The 20024-nt window shown below is 46.4% G+C and overlaps 1 protein-coding gene and 1 long non-coding RNA gene across 5 annotated transcripts in view; one reads left to right on the top strand and one right to left on the bottom strand.

Moving 5' to 3' along the window:
• Positions 1-20024, bottom strand: part of rcan2 (regulator of calcineurin 2) — a 475186-nt gene that overhangs the window by 129657 nt on the left and 325505 nt on the right. The gene's annotated exons all lie outside the window — the stretch shown is intronic.
• On the top strand, positions 236-18311 carry LOC119967404. The gene is made up of 3 exons (XR_005460977.1): positions 236-287; positions 17671-17750; positions 17848-18311. It is a non-coding gene; the product is annotated as an uncharacterized LOC119967404 (long non-coding RNA).

Raw genomic sequence — 20024 nt, 5'->3', positions numbered from 1 at the left:
CTCCCCGTGTGTGCGTGGGTTTCCTCCGGGTGCTCCGGTTTCCTCCCACAGTCCAAAGATGTGCGGGTTAGGTGGATTGGCCATGCTAAATTGCCCGTAGTGTAAGGTTAATGGGGGGATTGTTGGGTTACGGGTATACGGGTTACGTGGGTTTAAGTAGGGTGATCATTGCTCGGCACAACATCGAGGGCCGAAGGGCCTGTTCTGTGCTGTACTGTTCTATGTTCTATGTTCTATTTCCAGCACTGATAAAGGCAAAGAGATTCAGCAGGCCTGCGAGCCAGCAGGTAATGACACCAAACTACGACAGAACTTATGCAAATCAAAGAGATAATTGGTTTATGGTAATTTAACAGCAGAATTAATAAGAGGCACCGTCAGAAATGGTGTTCACCTTTTACAGTTTTCAACTCTGAATTGGTGAATTAATTGTATGAATTAATCAGGCCCACGAGAACTCGGATTAATTGCAGAAAATCACTTGAGAACTACAGAGATAATTAAATAAATACTGTGTGAAACATAGCACTTTCTGTGCTCCCGTGACCATGAATATAATAGATATAGACATAGACATACAGCGGGATTTTACAAAACCCCCCGTCGGTCGGAGAATCCCCGGGAGGCGGCGCAAATCCCGCCCCGCCGTCCTGACGCCGGTTGCCAAATTCTCTGGCGCGGGTTTTCGGGTGGGGGCGGGGGTCACACCACGCCGGTCGGGGGCCATTGGCAGCGGCTCCCCCCGGCAATTCTCGGGGCCCTGATGGGCCGAGCGGCCGTCTGTCTCTGGCCAGTCCCACCGGCGTGGGTTAGACATGATCCCACACGGTGGGACCTGGCACGTAGGATGGCTGGGGGGGCTCCGCCATGGTGATGGTTTCTAACATTTCCAATGGCTTGTAATTTCCTGGACATTCCAAATGTTCCCATTTAAAGTTTGCTTCAGTTTTTCCCACTGCCCAATTCACAGCAGGAACTCCTAGTTCTGATGATTCCCTAAAGATCTGTGTGGAGTCTGCACGTCCTCCCCGTGTGTGCGTGGGTTTCCTCCGGGTGCTCCGGTTTCCTCCCACAGTCCAAAGATGTGCGGGTGAGGTGGATTGGCCATGATAAATTGCCCTTAGTGTCCTAATGTATAAGGTTAATGGGGGGGATTGTTGGGTTAAGGGCATGGGGTGAATATGTGGGTTTCAGTGGGGTGATCATTGCTCGGCACAACATCGAGGGCCGAAGGGCCTGTTCTGTGCTGTACTGTTCTAAATACTGGCCACAACCCAATAAATTTTGCTGTCTGCCACCTTAATGTACCTGCTGAAATCCATCCAAACCTGTGCTTAATCCCCTCTAAACTTCTTTAGCCTAATTGCTTTATCTTTAACTGTACGTCTTTCCGTTTGCTCTCCCACTCCAGAAATTCAACTTCCATCCTAGAGATCGCAACCCATAACCTCTTCCATAAGCACGGAGAAGAGATTTCATTTAGAAAAGTTGCAAATCCCTTGATGTTATGCTACCTTTATGGTCTTTCAATTGTCACACTATTTCCTTTTATTAATCTGCTTCCTGAAAAATGTATTAATAGAAATGTGTTCTATTTCTTTTACTGTAATGTCCTGATTTCTAACCGAACTCCTAATTCTACTTTAGCCCTTCTGACTAGCCCACAAAGAAGTCTAGTGGTGCAGTGGAAGTGTCCTTAGTGTGAGGCCAGAAGTTCTGAGCGCAAGTCCTGCTTTGGGACTTAATGGCCATGGAAGGTGTATTCATAATGTGGCCAACATGGTTGATTATCAGCCTGTAAATCCTTCAAAAATGCGTTATGCTCAATGGGTGAGTTGCCTAGTCAGCCATATTGCAGAAGGGCAAACCACTGCAGTACTTTTGCAAGCATAATCATGGACTAATTTCCACGGTGGCCAAGAGTAATTGAAGGAGGAGGACTGGCTTGTTAACCACCTTTCCCTTGTTTTTATATGTGCTTCAATCAGCCACTCTCTCTTTAGCTTTATAATTTAGTAAGAAGTCTTACAACACCAGGTTAAAGTCCAACAGGTTTGTTTCAAACACGAGCTTTCGGAGCACTGCTCCTTCCTCAGGTAAATAGACCACTTCATTCAATTAATACATAACTGTTACAATTGCACTCAGACAAGTAGTTTGGGAATAATTTCTGTCCCATCACAAAATGTTTCCCTCCGCGACCGTTGTAGTTCCATTGTCTTGGTCAACATCCTCATGTTATCACGGGGTTGTTTTTCTATATTAGTTTACTTCTACAGGCTCTATGTTAAATTGCTGCAGAAATTATGGCAGAATAAGTACAATGTTATTTTTAATACCAGGTTAAAGTCCAACAGGTTTGTTTCAAATACTAGCTTTCGGAGCATTGCTCCTTCCTCAGGTGAATGAAGAGGTATGTTCCAGAAATATATATATGGACAAATTCAAAGATGCCAGACAATGCTTAGAATGCGAGCATTTGCAGATAATTACGTCTTTACAGATCCAGAGATAGGGGTAACCCCAGGTTAAAGAGGTGTGAATTGTCTCAAGCCAGGACAGTTGGGAGGATTTCGCAAGCCCAGGTCAGATAGTGGGGGGTGGATGTAATGCGACATGAATCCCAGGTCCCGCTTGAGGCCGCACTCATGTGTGTGGAACTTGGCTATAAGTTTCTGCTCGGCGATTCTGCGTTGCCGCGCATCCTGAAGGCCGCCTTGGAGAACGCTTACCCGGAGATCAGAGGCTGAATGTCCTTGACTGCTGAAGTGTTCCCCGACTGGAAGGGAACATTCCTGCCTGGTGATTGTCGCGCGATGCCCGTTGATTCGTTGTCGCAGCCAATGTACCACGCTTTGGGACATACAGGAAAGGATGTCCCGAAGCGTTCTCCAAGGCAGCCTTCAGGACACGTGACAACGCAGAATCGCCGAGCAGAAACCTATAGCCAAGTTCCGCACACATGAGTGCAGCCTCAACCGGGATCTTGGATTCATGTCGCATTAAATTCATCCCCCACCATCTGGCCTGGGCTTACAAAAACCTACCAACTGTCCTGGCTTGAGACAATTCACATCTCTTTAACCTGGGGTTACCCCTATCTCTGGATCTGTAAAGACTTAATTACCTGCAAATGCTCGCATTCCAAGCATTGTCTGGCATCTTTAAATTTGTCTATATGTTTCTGGAACATTCCTCTTCATTCACCTGAGGAAGGAGCAGTGCTCCGAAAGCTAGTGTTTGAAACAAACCTGTTGGACTTTAACCTGGTGTTGCAAGACTTTTTACTGTGCTCACCCCAGTCTAACACCGGCATCTCCACATCATGGTTATTTTTAATGGCAGTGTCTATCGGGAATCCGAATGTCCCACTGTAGAACAGGTCACTTGATTAACATACTTGAATCAGATTTCCGAAGTACAATTAGCAGTCTGATTTAAAATTTTCTGACCATAAGATTACAAAAGGTTGGAGTCCATTGAATCAGCTCCACCATTCAATAAGATCATGGCTAGTACAGCCTGGTGGCACAGTGGTTAGCATTGCTGCCTCACGGCACCGAGGTCCCAGGTTCGATCCTGGCTCTGGGTCACTGTCCGTGTGGAGTTTTCACATTCTCCCCGTATTTGCGTGGGTTTCACCCCCACAACCCAAAGAAGTGCCGGGTAGGTGGATTGGCCATGCTAAATTGCCCCTTAATTGGAAAAAATGTTTGGGTACTCTAAATTAATATTTATAAAAATCGTGGCTGATTTGATTGGCTTGAACTTCACGTTATCGCCTGCCCATAACCCATGACTCCCTTTCAATTTTTGCTACTTTCCACTCTCCAGCACAAGCCCCTTTCTCTGATAATTCCCTGAAGATAGCAGCAGGACTCAATCAATTTCACGATCCACCACTTTAAGTGCTCTGGTATAAACCCACCCAGGTCACTTGGCAGCAGAAAACATGACAGTGAAAGGAGGTGTGGGCAGTTAGCTCTACTCAACTCTGTCTCACCTCAGCTCATATCTTTGTGGTCGAGGAGGATGATGATCATCACCTTTGCCCCTCCCCAATTGCTGGCCACTGTACCCAGAGGTCCCTGGTTGCAGCCTCCAATTGGTTTTCCTACACGGCCACTGGCTGGGTGGGAATGGCAGTAAATAAAATTTATAATGAATTCCTGTTAAGTTCAGCAGAACTACCACGTCACTGGGCTTGTAGAGTTGGTTGGCCATTTTCACCCTCATCGGAGCCAATAAGAAGGAGCAGTAAGAAAGGAGAAATAAAATTAAGGAAAGGCAACCAATATCTCTGTAACCTCTAATCTGATATCTAAATCTTTCGCATGGACAGATGTACAAGAACACAAGGAAGATGTGGAGACTGTTTAACTGTACTTATTTTTCTCTGGGCTTGCCTATGTGTACAGAAAATAAGATATTGTACAATATTATCATGATGTATAATCATGAAAGTTTACAACACATGAGGTAATTTAGGGTGGTTCTCTGAGAAAGTTATCAACTTCACCCATTTCCCTGCCCATTCCCCATATCCATTTAATTTTCCTTTGACAAATATTTATCCATTTAATTTATTATTTCTCTTGTGCATTCTGTACTATCACAGAACATTCAACATCCAAACCAATTCAAATAAAAGTCGAGAGATGTAGAATGGGTTCTCAATTAACTATCACTCATTTTGCATTGATTGATAGATTTGATTTATTGTCACATGTATCAAAGTACAATGAAAAGTATTTTTCTGCGGCCATTGCCCCACAAAGTTTAAATTACTTCCACCATAGTATCTGATACAACAGAAATAGAAGTGTATATGGAGGTACCCAATTCTCATAGTGCAGGAATAAAAGAAAAATAAGCATTATTGTTCAGAATTTTAAACAGAATTAAGGAAACTTCTCAATGTGCTCCTACTGTTAATATAACTTTAACACTTACGTGCAGCGGGATGGATATTTATATTATTTCCATTTATGGGCAGACAATGAAATTTAAATGTTCAGTTTTCGATTACTTGCATCTGTATTTGACAGAAGAAGTACATGGATATTTGCCTGAATTAGTGTAAATGTCTACATTAATCTACAGATATTTGCGGAAAGTATATCAAATGCATGTATATTTTCTTCTTTTGGCAATATAACACATTCGGAGATACAGAGAGCTGGATTCTCTGCTGGCAGGATTCTCCATTGCCCCAGCAGCGCACCCACGCCCAGGGATCCCACGATAGTGTGGGGCTGCCCACAGTGGGAAACCTCATTGGCCAGCTGGTGGAACGGAGAATCCCGCTGCCGGCGGGGGAGGGCCGCACCAGACAATTGGTGCAGTGGGACGGAGACTCCTGCCCAGGTTATGTGTTTTTAAAGGTTGACATGGCATTAAATGGTACTTTTGCTCTTGAGCCACCTATTTCATCCCTTACCCCAATCATGTTGAAACTCAGAGTTGTGACCTGCGGATGGGTCGCGGGCGGTTGTCGAGAGGGTCGCAGGGCCATCGCTCGCAGCGTTCCTGAACAAGGGAAGAAATGTTCAACGGCATGACCAGCTTTTAAAAATGGGGGTTGCAACCGGCTTTCAGAATTTCTCTTTTAAAATAAATTTAGAGTACCCAATTCATTTTGTCCAAGGGGCAATTTTAGCATGGCCAATCCACCTACCCTGCATATCCTTGGGTTGTGGGGGCGAAACCCATGTACACCCGAGGAGAATCTTCAAACTCCACAAGGACAGTGACCCAGAGCCGGGATCGAACCTGGAACCTCGGCGCCGTGAGGCAGCAGTGCTAACCACAGCGCCACCATGTGGTCCCGGCTTTCAGAATTTTAGCCTTCCCGTGCATTCGTGCCCCCTCAGCAGTGCGCAGGCCGAGAGCCCAACAAGACAATCTGCCTCCTCCTGACATCCAGGAGCAGATTCTTGAAAGAAAATTGATGAAGTCTTCTCTCCAGAAGCAGCGGCAGAGAGCAGGTCACACGCCCTGTACACTGACATCACATGCTCTGGCCGCGAGAGAGAATCCTCCATTTTGTAGCTGTCAGCAGTGGTGTGAGCTCCGGGGCCACTGGTGAACAACCCATGAAGAAGAGACTGAAAACAGGAACAAAGCTGTATGAAGATGATTTCTTGAGTTTATTAATTGTGCCACTGCAAATCAGGATGATTATTTCATGGGTGTTATATGCAGCGAAGTAGTGGCAAATGAAAGATTAAAACCCGCAAAACTTAAAAGGCATTTGAAGACTAAACATGGCGATTTCGACGACGAAACTCTTGATTTTTTTTCCACTTTAAGTGCTCTGGTATAAACTCATCCAGGCCACTTGGCAGCAGAAAACATGACAGTGAAAGGAGGTGTGGGCAGTTAGCTCTACTCAACTCTGTCTCACCTCAGCTCATATCTCTGTGGTCGAGGAGGATGAGGATCATCACCTTTGCCCCACCCCAATTGCTGGCCACTGTACCCAGAGGTCCCTGGTTGCAGCCTTCAATTGGTTTTCCTACCCGGCCACTGGCTGGGTGGGAATGGCAGTAAATAAAATTTAGAATGAATTCCTGTTACGTTCAGCAGAACTACCACGTCACTGGGCTTGTAGAGTTGGTTGGCTATTTTCACCCTCATCGGGGCCAATAAGAAGGAGAGGTAAGAAAGGAGAAATAAAATTAAGGAAAGGCAACCAATATCTCTGTAACCTCTAATCTGATATCTAAATCTTTCCCATGGACAGATGTACAAGAACACAAGGAAGATGTGGAGACTGTTTAACTGTACTTATTTTTCTATGGGCTTGCCTATGTGTACAGAAAATAAGATATTGTACAATACTATCATGAAAGTTTATAACACGAGGTAATTTAGGGTGGTTCCCTCAGAAAATTATCCAGTGAGATGCAGTGAGATCTCAAATCATCAGCTGAAGTCCTTAAGTAGAAATATAGCATTGAATGACAAGCAAGTGAGATTGTGAGGACCAGCTGTGACATTAAAGGATGAAAACATGGTGGGTTGCGGAGGTTGGCTGGCATGGGTCCTGAAGGATGGCTGATTGGTAAAAATGGTTCCATTGCAAAAAGGTTTGAAAAACACTACGTTAATCCCTAACGCTATCCTGTACACTGTACCGGTGTGAACTTAACTGATGTCTAACTTTCTGGCTTTACAGGCTCTACTGCTATATCTAGGTGGATCCCTGGTGGTACACCAGTTGTGGAGGCAGCCTGCTGAGTTTCCCGCCCTGTGATCTGGGTCCACTTTGCCGGGCCAGGCAGCCCCTGTGGTGTGGTGTCACCCTTTTCTGACTGCTGCCCATCAGATGTGCCAGGGATGTTGAGCGGGGTGAGGGGGGGGGGGGGGGGGAACAGCCCAAGGCGCTGTGGTGTTCCAGCATCTCCCTTATGGGGGTCACCGGCATGGGCTCAATCAACCCCTTCTCCCTTGGGGTTCCCAATGGCCGTGGGCTACACCTTGGGTCTGGGGTGCGGCCGGAGCGAACTCCTGGGGCTCATCACCATCTGGCGCTGCCAGTCCTGGAATCCCAGCTCTCATCCTGACCAGGGTCTCAATGCTCACCACCATGGAGCACAGGGACTGTACCACTACCTCTGGGTCTGTGCCACATCAGCCAATGAATATGCCATCTCCCTCTGGGACTGGTTCAGGTCAGCCAGTGCCCAGCCCATGCCGTCAGTGCCCACAGCCATGACCCTTGGGCATCTTGACCCATGGCCGATACCTACATCCACAAAGCCCCCACCACGAACACCACTCGTACGAAGTTGGCCTGGGTGGTACGCATGATCGACACCGCCTCCTGCACCTCAGGAGGTTGGACTTCTCCAACTGCACCTATAGGCGCTGGATGATTGTTAACAACCCCTCATGTAGTCCCCAGCTCTTGTCTGCATCTCCAGCATCGATGGGGCCACTGTTTCAAGAAGCCCAACACCTGTCTGGTAAGCAGCTAGTCCCTGGAGTTGGGCCATTATCCAACCATCTGTTCCTGAAGTACCGCTGCACGTGTGTGGTGCACAACAGATAGTGCCCCAGGAGCCTCTTCACCAACATGTCCAACTGAGGGGAGTGTATCTGGGATGGTGGAGGGCATTGGAGACAGCTGTGACAGGAGGTCGGTGTCATCCCTAGACTGGTGCTCTGGGATGCTGCGAGCTGGTATTTGGGGGCTCGCATCATTGTCCGTTTCCACCTCCTCGATGGGTGTGTCCTGGGGTTGTGGCCAATGGAGGGGTGACCAGAAGGTCCCGCCTCATTGCCAGGTGATCCTACAAGTCACAAGACTTGATGTATGGTTGGATCACAGGTTGAGGTGATTGTGTGGGGAGATGGGGTGATGTGTGGGAGGTGGGGGGTTGGGGTGGAGTGGGGGTTGTGCCACGCATGCCATTGGGACACCCCTACTTAGCGGGAGCTCATTTGGTTCCCCAATGCCGACCTCGGCCTCAGCAGGTGCCCTCTCACCAAGCCCACCAAACAGGTCTAGTGCCTGCCACTCTGTGACAGTAAGGGGCAGCAGATTCGGTGAACCTCCTCTCTCTCCCTGTGGTTATGCACCGTCTTCTTCTGCAATGGGAGGAAACAGAAAGTGCACATTGTCACGCAGTCTGACACAGACAGCACAGGGGTGGCAGCTGGTGGCCTTTGTGTCTTTGTGTACAGGACACCCAGCCACGGTGGGTGGTATGGGTGTTGGCCTGTGGCGCAGGGTATGGTGCTAGCTGACTGCCTTGGGGTGGGTTCGATCGTCCTCCGTGTGGAAGGGGGGTTACGGGTGTGTGGGACCGGGGCACGCCGCTGGCTACTTACTCTGGCCGCCCTGAGGTTGTGTAGTTTCTTGCGACACTGCTGGTCAGTCCTGGCAGTGGGACCCAAGGCGTTCACGGTCACTGCCACCTATACCCAGTCCTGGTGTGCGGCAGCGGGTGGCAGCCTCCTCCCCCCACGCCCGGTGAACAGGGTCTCGAGCTCCACATCTGCGAACCATGGTACTGCTCTCCAGGCTGCCATCTTGTTGGCTGGTATGAGTGTTTGTGGGGAGTTGCCGCTGGTCAGCCTCTCGGGTGGCAATCCCGACACCGGTAAATCAGACCCCATTTTTCATTGGATTTGCACCTATTGCACGAGGCGCCGGTGCTAGCCCATTAACGGATTCCATGGTCGTAGAACACCACCGATTCAGTCCTGGTGTCAGCACTTGGACTCTGAAACAGAGATTCCGCCCTTGAGGACATTACCAGTGCAGTAGATAACACGGAGCCAACGGATGTTGTATATCTGGATTTCCAGAAAGCCTTTGACAAGGTGCCACACAAAAGGTTGCTGCATAAAGATGCATGGCATTAAGGGTAAAGTAGTAGCATGGATAGAGGATTGGTTAATTAATAGAAAGCAAAGAGTGGGGATTAATGGGTGTTTCTCTGGTTGGCAATCAGTAGCTAGTGGTGTCCCTCAGGGATCCGTGTTGGGCCCACAATTGTTCACAATTTACTTAGATGATTTGGAGTTGGGAACCAAGGGCAATGTGTCCAAGTTTGCAGATGACACTAAGGTGAGTGGTAAAGCGAAAAGTGCAGAGGATACTGCAGAGGGATTTGGATAGGCTAAGTGAATGGGCTAGGGTCTGGCAGATGGAATACAATGTTGACAAATGTGAGGTTATCCATTTTGGTAGGAATAACAGCAAACAGGATTATTATTTAAATGATAAAATATTAAAGCATGCTGCTGTGCAGAGAGACCTGGGTGTGCTAGTGCATGAGTCACAGAAAGTTGGTTTACAGGTGCAACAGGTGATTAAGAAGGCAAATGAAATTTTGTCCTTCATTGCTAGAGGGATGGAGTTTAAGACTAGGGAGGTTATGCTGCAATTGTATAAAAAGTGTTAGTGAGGCCACACCTGGAGTATTGTGTTCAGTTTTGGTCTCCTTACTTGAGAAAGGACATACTGGCACTGGAGGGTGTGCAGAGGAGATTCACTAGGTTAATCCCAGAGCTGAAGGGATTGGATTATGAGGAGAGGTTGAGTAGACTGGGACTGTACTCGTTGGAATTTAGAAGGATATGGGGGGATCTTATAGAAACATATAAAATTATGAAGGGAATAGATAGGATAGATGTGTGCAGGTTGTTTCCACTGGCGGGTGAAAGCAGAACTAGGGGGCATAGCCTCAAAATAAGGGGAAGTAGATTTAGGACTGAGTTTAGGAGGATCTTCTTCACCCAAAGGGTTGTGAATCTATGGAATTCCTTGCCCAGTGAAGCAGTTGAGGCTCCTTCATGAAATGTTTTTAAGATAAATATAGATAGTTTTTTTTAAGAATAAAGGGATTAAGGGTTATGGTGTTCGGGCCGGAAAGTGGAGCTGAGTCCACAAAAGATCAGCCATGATCTCATTGAATGGCGGAGCAGGCTCGAGGGGCCAGATGGCCTACTCCTGCTCCTAGTTCTTATGTTCTTAATCCCTGCAATCCCCTCCATAAACTTCTGAATATAGATTGGGGGGGGGGGGGGGTAGGTGGTGGGATAACATTTCCCCTTTTTCTCACCTCTTGGCTGATCGTAACCATAAACATATTATTGAGAAGGAGTGATTTAAACCTTTTAACATTTTGACTTTAAAGAGACACGGCAGGCTTTCTAGTGAGTTCAAATCAAAAGAAAGGACAAATGTTTATTTAATACCACATCCAACATGTAAATGTAAGCACACACAGAAGAAAAGATGGGTTCTGGAGATGAAACATGTACTTGTATCTAATAGAGTAACAAGAAACAAGTCATATATATCCTTAACCAGACCTTTAAGATGAAAAGCATTGCTGGCCTGAAGGGTTGTCTCTCTTGCCTTTTGGAAACAATGGAGGGTGGATGTTTCTGGGTCATTCACATAAAATTGAGGCTATACTTCTGAGGAATATAATTTTGTAGGTGAAACCAAATTAGCTTATTTCACTGCCTGAGATGATAGGATTATTTTCTTATTTGCTGGGTACGATCCCCGCTGTGCTGCTGACCCAGACTGCCTTGCTGAGTTCTCTTGCGGAGTAATAAGGTGTTGACTCACCTCTCCTGTTGTCATTGGTCATGAAATGGCAGTTACAATGTATCCCATTGTCCACATAATGGATTGGAGCAGAGGTGATTGGTACACAATGGGAGAATGATTGATATCCCATCAACATACCAGTTATGATTAGCTCACTGAAAGACCTTCTGTGACATTTGATACCTATGGTCTGATAGCCATTATTCTTCAAATCTCTTCTATTGAAATGTTGAGAGGCAGTTGATTTGCACCTGGAAAACTTCCCAGAAATATAAAGCTGGATTTTCATGGAGTCTTGTGGTGCCCCTAATTTGTACTCCTGACCTGGCTGGTTCCATTGCAGGAATAGGCTTCATTCTTGTGGAGTTGAGTCAGCTTTTTACAGATTCTGGTTCACCGCCCCTCAGAGATGTCTTGAACCATAGAAAGGTAAGTTCAAAAGACTCTACCCATGCTCTTGCCCTCCACCCACCCCCATGACACCTCAAATCCTACATACCAATCTAAGCCCCATCCACCCACCCCGATTATCCCTCATACCCTCCATGTCAAACCATGACATGTCAATGCCCGTTCACCAACTATACACTCTGCAGAACTAATTAACCCTATAGTAACAATAGCATGTGTCCATCATCAATAACTTTCCACTTTCTTGAAAACAAGTGCTTTTCCTACAGCCCTATAAAAATGATAACCATCCAGATGATTAAAGTATCAAGAGTAGAAACTACAAGTACGTGACACCTCTTTATCTTGCGTGAATAAACATTATGAAATTGATAGAATGAATCACAGAGACAGAGCTGCCAATCAAACAATGATTTCCCTTTGGCGCAACAGACTCATGGGTTCTCAGCCAATTTTTCTTTGGCATGTGTGGGGTAAGTGGTGAAGGGATGTGAGGGGAGAGGACTCGAAAGTCCCAGTGCACTGAGGTGGGCATTTTAGACTGTGTCTCCAAACTCTCTCCAGGTGAAAGGGACCCAACTCCAATAATCATCCATTGCAAACACCAACCCCCCAACCCATCCAGAATGAACAATCCCACCTTTTCAGGAGCTTCCTTCCAAGGCAGGAGCAATAAGCTGTGAATTTTTCTGACTCCTGTCCGAGGATGAAAATCCAGCCCATTGTTTCTCTGTCCAGAAAACACAAAGGGCCGTCACCTGCCTTCCTGGAATCCAAAATTCCATGTAGCGTTCTTTTTAAAAGTCATGTCCACTGCTCAATTTTTTTTTAAGGACATGACATTACCATCATACTCTCTGGGTGGAATCTTACCACAAAACGGTAATGTATCAGTCCCGGCCAGAAATCTTACACCTCTTTATTAAACACTTTTCTCCCCACAAAAACCACGCTGCACTCTTGGTGGCATTCCGCTGATTCAGTCACTCTGGGAAAATGTAATCACCGGGGAGCTCCAGCACTGCCCGCCACTTGTTCCAGATCTATGAAAGGTGATAGCAGCACAAAAGCCAGCACCCGTTTCATGGAGGAAGCCCTAACCAGACTCCTGCATGGGGTGCAGTAGAGGCAGGAAGTCGTGGGCGGGATTCTCTCAGCCCGGGGCCGGCCCGGAGAATTGCCGCAACCGACGCAAATCACGCCACGCCGCCCCGACGCCGGTAAGCGATTCTCCGCAGCGCGGCGCTCTACGTGGCCCCCCCCCCTGCCAATTATTGGCCCGGGATGGGCCAAACGGCCGTAACAAAGAACCCGAATCCTGCCGGCGCCATCCACGTGTGGTTTTACCTGGCGGGACCTCGGCGTGGAGCGGTCCGGGGTGGCCTGTGGGAGGGGTCCAACACCGGAGGGGCCCTCCGGTGTGGCCTGGCCCACGATCGGGACCCACCAATCGGCGTGCCGGCTTCTCAAGCTGGGGGCCTCCTTTCTTCTGTGCCGGCCCCTTTGACCCTACGCCATGTTGCGTCGGGGCCGGCACGGAGAAGGAAGCCACTGCACATGTGCGCGTTGGCATCAGAGCCACTGCGCATGCGCGGACCCCGGGGCACCCAATTGACACCAGGATCAGCAGTTGCATCGCTCCAGTGCTGTGCTGGCCCCCTGTAGGGGCCCAAATTGTTGATCCTGAGGCCATGTTGGCGCCGTCGAGAAACGAGATTGCGTTTCCGACGGCGTCAACACTTAGCCTCAGGATCAGAGAATCCCGCCCACTGTACCCGGTATCTGGGAGGCAGCGTATGATACCATGGAGACCACAGGGCCACATGGGTGCAACCCGTCAAACCCTGCACTTGGGACATGCCTGCTAAATGGACGAAGCCCATAGCCCTGGCATCTTGGTTCTCCTCGATCTAGTCCAGGTTTATATACATGTGGGCCCTCGCACAGGAAGTGGGTGTCCTCCCATCCTATGTAGTGCCAGCTCTTCCAGGACATGACAAAGGTGATCCACCATCTCCCGGGACTGGTAGAACCTTCTCTGACACTGTGGCTCCGGCATCTATAGATGGGAAGGCAGATGATGGAAGGGCCTTGGCTGGTACAGTCTCAAAGGGGATGTTCCCTCTGTGGTGCTGCTCCCTGTACAGCGAAGGGCTCAGGCACCCCCTCCTCAGCAAGGTGCTGGTCCTGGCCACATGCAGTGGCATGTCTCTGTCACAGCTCTACACCATGAGTAGAAACGCCAACTGACAGGCTTCATGATTCTCCAGAATCATGCACTGAATAGAGAAGGAACCTAAAGTCAATGGTGAGGATTCCTGAGAAGGCCTGCCCCACAGTCCCCTACTCTTCTGGAGCCTCCACCACACGCTTCCCCCTTAGCGAGTGCCTCTCCACTAAGCCTCATACCCTCCCCTCTCACAATGGGATACCCTCCCCTTTCACATAGGGGAATCCCCACTCCTGTCCCTCTTAAATCCACCAGGGTTACATGCCTGGTCACTAGATCCTCATTGCCCCATTTCTCACAACCAATCCCCAGCCACAACCCACTCCTTTCATCAGGTGACAGGACATTGAGTGGATACTTGGGACCCACCTCTGCATCCTCATGGGCACCTCAAAGAAGCTCCCTGTAATGGGGTGAGTGATGATAGACGTAACCATGAAGCCTTGATTTGAGATGTAAACGCTTGATTGAGCATTGGGGTTCAATGCTTGAGACTCAGATCAGTGGCAGTTTTGCTTATCTCATTGATATGGTTGAGTTGCCAGTGAATGGTGAAATTGCATTCCAATCAATTGAATGTCTCGTGACAGACGAGACGCAGCTGATTAGAGTAAAGCCTGCAATGAGCATGACAAGCACACATCACAAGGGCTGCCGCATTCTCCAATTTCACAGCCCTACACAATTATACCTAAGAGACAAACATCCTCAACAAATTCAATTGATATTCAATAGAGCTCAATCCCTTGGTGTCAGAGTGCTGCCAGAGTGTGGGTTCTATGCGCAGTGCAGTTGTGCTTCCTCAAGTCGCCAAGTGAGAGTCTTCATTACTCATGAGATAGGGATGCACGCCATTCCTGAGGTGCCACTCTACCCTTGCAGTCTGGCTTCTCATGGGACCTCACCCAGGAACCACAAAGTCGCCCCCCAGTGCTGACAATCAGTACTCACCTCATGAACCCAATTTCCAGCTCCCACTGGCTACTCCCTCAGAAGGGATTTGGCCACAAGCCCAGCAAGGAGGACACAGGAAGTGATGCTAGCCTCCAGACCCCCTTAAGCAAGGGCTACCCTAATGTTAAGGGAAGGTAAGACCTGCTAGCAACCCCTCCCTCTGAGAATAAATGACTGACCTTCAGCCCCGAGTTCAGCTTATGTGTGTCCCCCACGTCCTCTTCGGTGAACCCTGATCATGGCTGACCATTCACCTCCAATATCCTCTTCGGATGTGAAGCCGCCAGCACCACACTATTGTAGACCTGTTGCAAATGACAGCGGCACTTGGCAAATATTCCATGAGGGGTGAAGGTCTGGAGAGTGCTCGCTAATGACATGTTAATATATTAAAATGCAGTTCCCAGGCTCCCATGGTGCAATTCACATGACACCACTAATTTAATCTCCTTTTGTTTTTTGCACATTCAAATCCATATGTGTGTATCAGTATCTTTTCTTTTTATTCAAATAAAGTTTTCACAAAGTTTTTGAATTAATTCAAGTACCTAGTATTTCATCCAAATGGGCAATCTTTGGCCATGAACTTGGCTAGAAAATGTTAACGAGCTATTTAGTTTTGGAGGACATTACAACTGAGATTCACACTATGTTGATAATGAACACTTTGTAGCAGGAGCCCCTGGATAGTGATCAGGGTTGGCTGATATTTTGTTTTCCTTCTCATGGACCAAACGCCATTCAAATAATTTAATCAATTTATGGGGGGAATATTTTTGTGCACAAAATTGCTTGTGTAAATTGTTGACTTGCATCTTGGCATATTTCTATGTTGTATTTAGTGGTCCATTCATTTACCAATAAATTAGCGCATATATATACATACATAGTAAAGAGAAAACATTGCTGTAAATGTATAACATAAAGCATATACATTTCCAATACCTGTATTGAGTAAGACTGAGGAGAGTCTCTATTAGCCCTTCTATGGTTTCTAAATCAAATAAAGCGAGCAAATAATTTTTTCAAATTCTTACCACGGCCTCGATTGAGGTTTTATTCCCATATCCTGAATACAAATTGTATTATTGTTGAATGCAGTACAGGAAAATGATTGCTTCCTTAGGGCATAAAAACTGAGGTATAATCTCCATGGGTCCATCATTATAAAGAGGTCTTGGGACAGGCTGAATTTCGAGGTCAGTCAAGAACAGCTTATATTGTAAAGCTATCATGACCCTCACTGGGCAAAGTCTGCTAGAAGAGGTGACAGACTAACAAGTTTGTTCTGTATGGGGACACAATTAATTTTCATTCTAACACAACTTCCATTTTGGCACGATACCCTGGGTTAGTGCAAGGTCAGTTCCAGCCCCACTTGGTCCGGGGTCGCAACACATGTGAGATCAAAGTTACTTAAATATCCAATGTCTGTAAATTATAACACAAATAACCTTTCATTATTAAACAGTAATTAATATGAAATAGGCAACAACACAACTGGTTAACTACTATCTAATTTGCAACCCTCCCCTTCCTAACTCGCCCTACTCTAAACACACACATCATAGAGGGAAAGGATGGTAAAGAGGGAAGAGAATAATGGTAGAAAATAAAAGATAGGGATCTTTGACTTCAGATGGATATCTTCCTGTTAGTTCCTTTCCCCAGTTTAGACCCTCAGCTGAATGTTATCATTTCCTTCAGCTTGTAATGGTCTTGACTGTAGACTTGCCATTACAGCAGACAGCCAGCAGACAAGAGCGAGGGAGAAAACACAGATTCTTACTTTGAGGGTCTCATGTCTTCTCCTGGGTCTGTCTGAAAAGCTCCACCTGGCAGGAACCAATTGCTGTCTGTTGCCAGGCAAGAACACTGTCCCTGGCGAACCCATTGGCTGCCAGCCAACAAATGGAACCATGTCCCACCAATTGCTGAAAGTCTGGGATTTCCTTTCCCAAGTACAAAACCTGAAGACATAGTGTTCCAGTTGTCAAGTTATTTAAAACGTTGGCTTCTGTACTTCCTCTGCTCTACTTAAAGGTATATCTCAATTAGTGATCCCCAGATCAAAAAAACAATAAAGATAACATAAAAGAAATGGGAACAGAGGGAATCAAAAGGAAGCAGTCTAACAATCTCAAATATTCCATCAAAGTAAGATGTATACAAAGTAAAATAAGATTGGATTCTATCTCAATTGCACCATCAAGTGTTTATGAACGGAGATAATTAAGTTGAAAGTTAGATGCAAAACCACACAAGTACTTATTTTGGAAATTTAAGGATTATTGGTGTTTGATATCTGTTAATATAATTGGAGAAGAGCTTACGGCACATTTTTGGGGTCAGATGGATAATTAAATAGATTGCGCACGCAATGTACATCACTGCACAGCATTTTCACTGGTGTGATCCTGGGCCAGATCTAACACTTTATACCAGACTGGGCAGCCAAGTTATGTTTCATGATTTTTAAAAAGATTCTGGAGAAAGAGATCTCCTAAATTTTTACTTTCAGTGTCATAATTTCTGTGCAATTCTTCTCACAATATGGTTTTCATTTTTCTTCCCCAGCTTTTACTGAGAATAAGTAACAACTTCTCATGAATTAAAGGAATAATTGGGAAGCATATGGACAGTCCTGGGATGGAAAGATGGGAATGAAGATCGGGTCCATCAATCTTCTAACTTAAAATCTGTTTGGCAAGATAGGTTCCATACCTTCATTCGATCACTATTTTAACACTCTGATATTTTGGTTCTACTTATCAGTAATTTAAAGTAAATAATGCAACTTCTGAGAATGAGTGGGTTTGGGAGCAAGTGGATATCAAAGTGTCAGGAAGGCATGCAAACATTTTATCTGCATTTACCTGCAGTGCGTTCAGCTAAATGCAAGAAGCCTCATAGGGGGAGACATGTCTATTTCATTATGTTAATAATTCATTAACAGCTATTACAGCATTGGTTTTTAACTTTCACTGTGGATGCACAGGTTTCCTGGGCTTCTTGGATCTCACCATTGAAAACAAGACAATGGCTCGGCAGCAGTTGAGGTGGTTGAAGGTTTGACAGGTAAAATATACTGTGACCTCAGACCTACTTCCTTGCTTAATTGAAATATTTTTTCTGATAGTACTTGTTCTGAAAGTTTACGTTCACTGCTCTACAGATGGGTTTCTACTACTTTGGAGAGGACTTTCAATACTTTGGAGGCTTCTGCTTGTTATCCACTTGCCATCTGTGAAATATCATACCGGTCTGTTTTACCTTGGTTTTCATCAACAGCAAGCAGGAACGGCAGAAGAACCACGCGCAACACCAGGAGCAGCAGCTGTCTTCTCCTCACAGACCCACTGCTCCATAGGAGAGAAGGGATGAGCAGAGAGGTGCAGCTTACAGGAGGCAACAGAGGGTGTGCAGGCAGAGGATCGACCTCCTGGACACGGCTGAACATAAATGTCCCAGGAGGTTATGAATTTTGAGTCAGGTCATGGCAGAACTTTGTAGCCTGCTGGAAAATAACCTGGTCCCACATGGAGCTGATGGCCATGCTTTACCAAAGCCTGTCAATATAACCACCAAATTCAGCTTCTTTACCTCGGTTCCTTCCAGGGACAGTCACAAGTGCACGATACAGTTGCCTTGTTTGCCAGGGCAGCAATTATATACATGGTGTTGCTGATAGAGCCAGAGCCTTTACTGATGCTCAGGTTTGTGACCCTGGCTGGCTTTCCACAGATGCAGGGCATCATTGATACATGGACGTTGTAATCAAGACACCCATCGATTACGCCGAAGTGTTAGTGCACTATTAAAGCTTTCCTTCCATCAATGCACAGGCCTGCCAATCCAACTTATAATTCTTACAACACCACGTTAAAGTCCAACAGGTTTATTTGGAATCACGAGCTTTCGGAGCGTAGCTCCTGATGTGTTGGGCAGGCTGGATCAATGTGGACTGCACTTGATGCAGTGTAGCGAGAGACAGACCTTCAACACTTGATAAGATGCAACATAATTTTATTTAACGTCTTAAGATAGATAGTTTTTTGAAGAATAAAGAGATTAATGGTTATGGTGTTCGGGCTGGAAAGTGGAGCTGAGTTCCCGAAAGATCAGCCATGATCTCATTGAATGGCGGAGCAGGCTCGAGGGGCCATATGGCCTACTCCTGCTCCTAGTTCTTATGTTCTTAACTATTATACATGTTCAACTGTGGGTTGACACTATGGTGACTTGACTGGAGACCTATGTACTAGCCTGACCAGACTTACTAGCTACAGCATGGTGTTTGCACTGGCTAGCTCACAAACTCTGACTGTCTCAGTGGCTGGGTCCAGAGAGCGGGGAACCTGGTGCCCTCTGGCTTTATAATGGTAGTGTCCTGTCTGGTGATTGGCTGCAGTGTTCTGTGTGCTTATTGGTCATCCTGTGTGTCAATCACTGCCTGTCTGCACTCCATTATATACATAGATGTATATTATGACAGCTCCTTCATTAGGCGATGAAGCATGAGCCAGGTCTCCAGAATAGTTTTGAATGCACTGCGTTCTGCACAACATTGCGCAGCAGCGAGGATTGGGTCTTCAGGAGGAGCAAGGCATATAACACACAGCCCCTTCAGTAGATGAGAAAGAAGTGGAGATAGGGAAATAAATGCTGGTGTTGCAGCCATGCTCACACCCCATGAATGGAAACAAAAAAGGAACATGGTGCAGTCATTGTAACAGTAGTGGCAAACATGAATACCTGGTATGTCCAGAATTGCCTCATAATGGGTTAGTTCAAAGGCACTCAATGCAATCATCCAGCAGCCACATGCTAAATACAATTGCCACCAGCTACCCACCTACCTCCCCCCCAACCCTAAACAGACCAGCAATCAAAAAAGCATCCTGATTAGAGACACCCACCGATACACCAACAGTACTTTTTAGGAAGGGACTTCCAAGATTTTGACCGAGTGACAGTGAACAACAATGATATGTTTCCTAATCCGTTAGGTATATGTCTTGGTGGAGAATTGCAGATTGTGGTGTTCTGATGTGCCTGCTTCCCTTTCCCTTACAAGATACTGTTATCGAAGCCTTGGCAAGATGCTGCAGTATATCTTGTAGATTGTGCACACTGCTGTCACTGTATGCTGGTTTTGGAGGGAGAGAATATTTAAGTTGGTGGAAGACGGATTGGAAATCAAGCCTGGAACCTTCCTGTACCTGCATTCCATACCCACTCATCAGCTGAGCCCTGTGTCCACGTAGGACATGATACAAAATCAACAAAATTCTAGAAACCGTAGATTTCAATGCAAAGCAAGTATAAAATGGTTTTTACTGCATCTTAAAA

This window comes from Scyliorhinus canicula, chromosome 6, assembly GCF_902713615.1.
Source record: "Scyliorhinus canicula chromosome 6, sScyCan1.1, whole genome shotgun sequence".
Lineage (NCBI taxonomy): Eukaryota > Metazoa > Chordata > Chondrichthyes > Carcharhiniformes > Scyliorhinidae > Scyliorhinus > Scyliorhinus canicula.
This window is presented reverse-complemented; position numbering and strand designations above follow the sequence as displayed.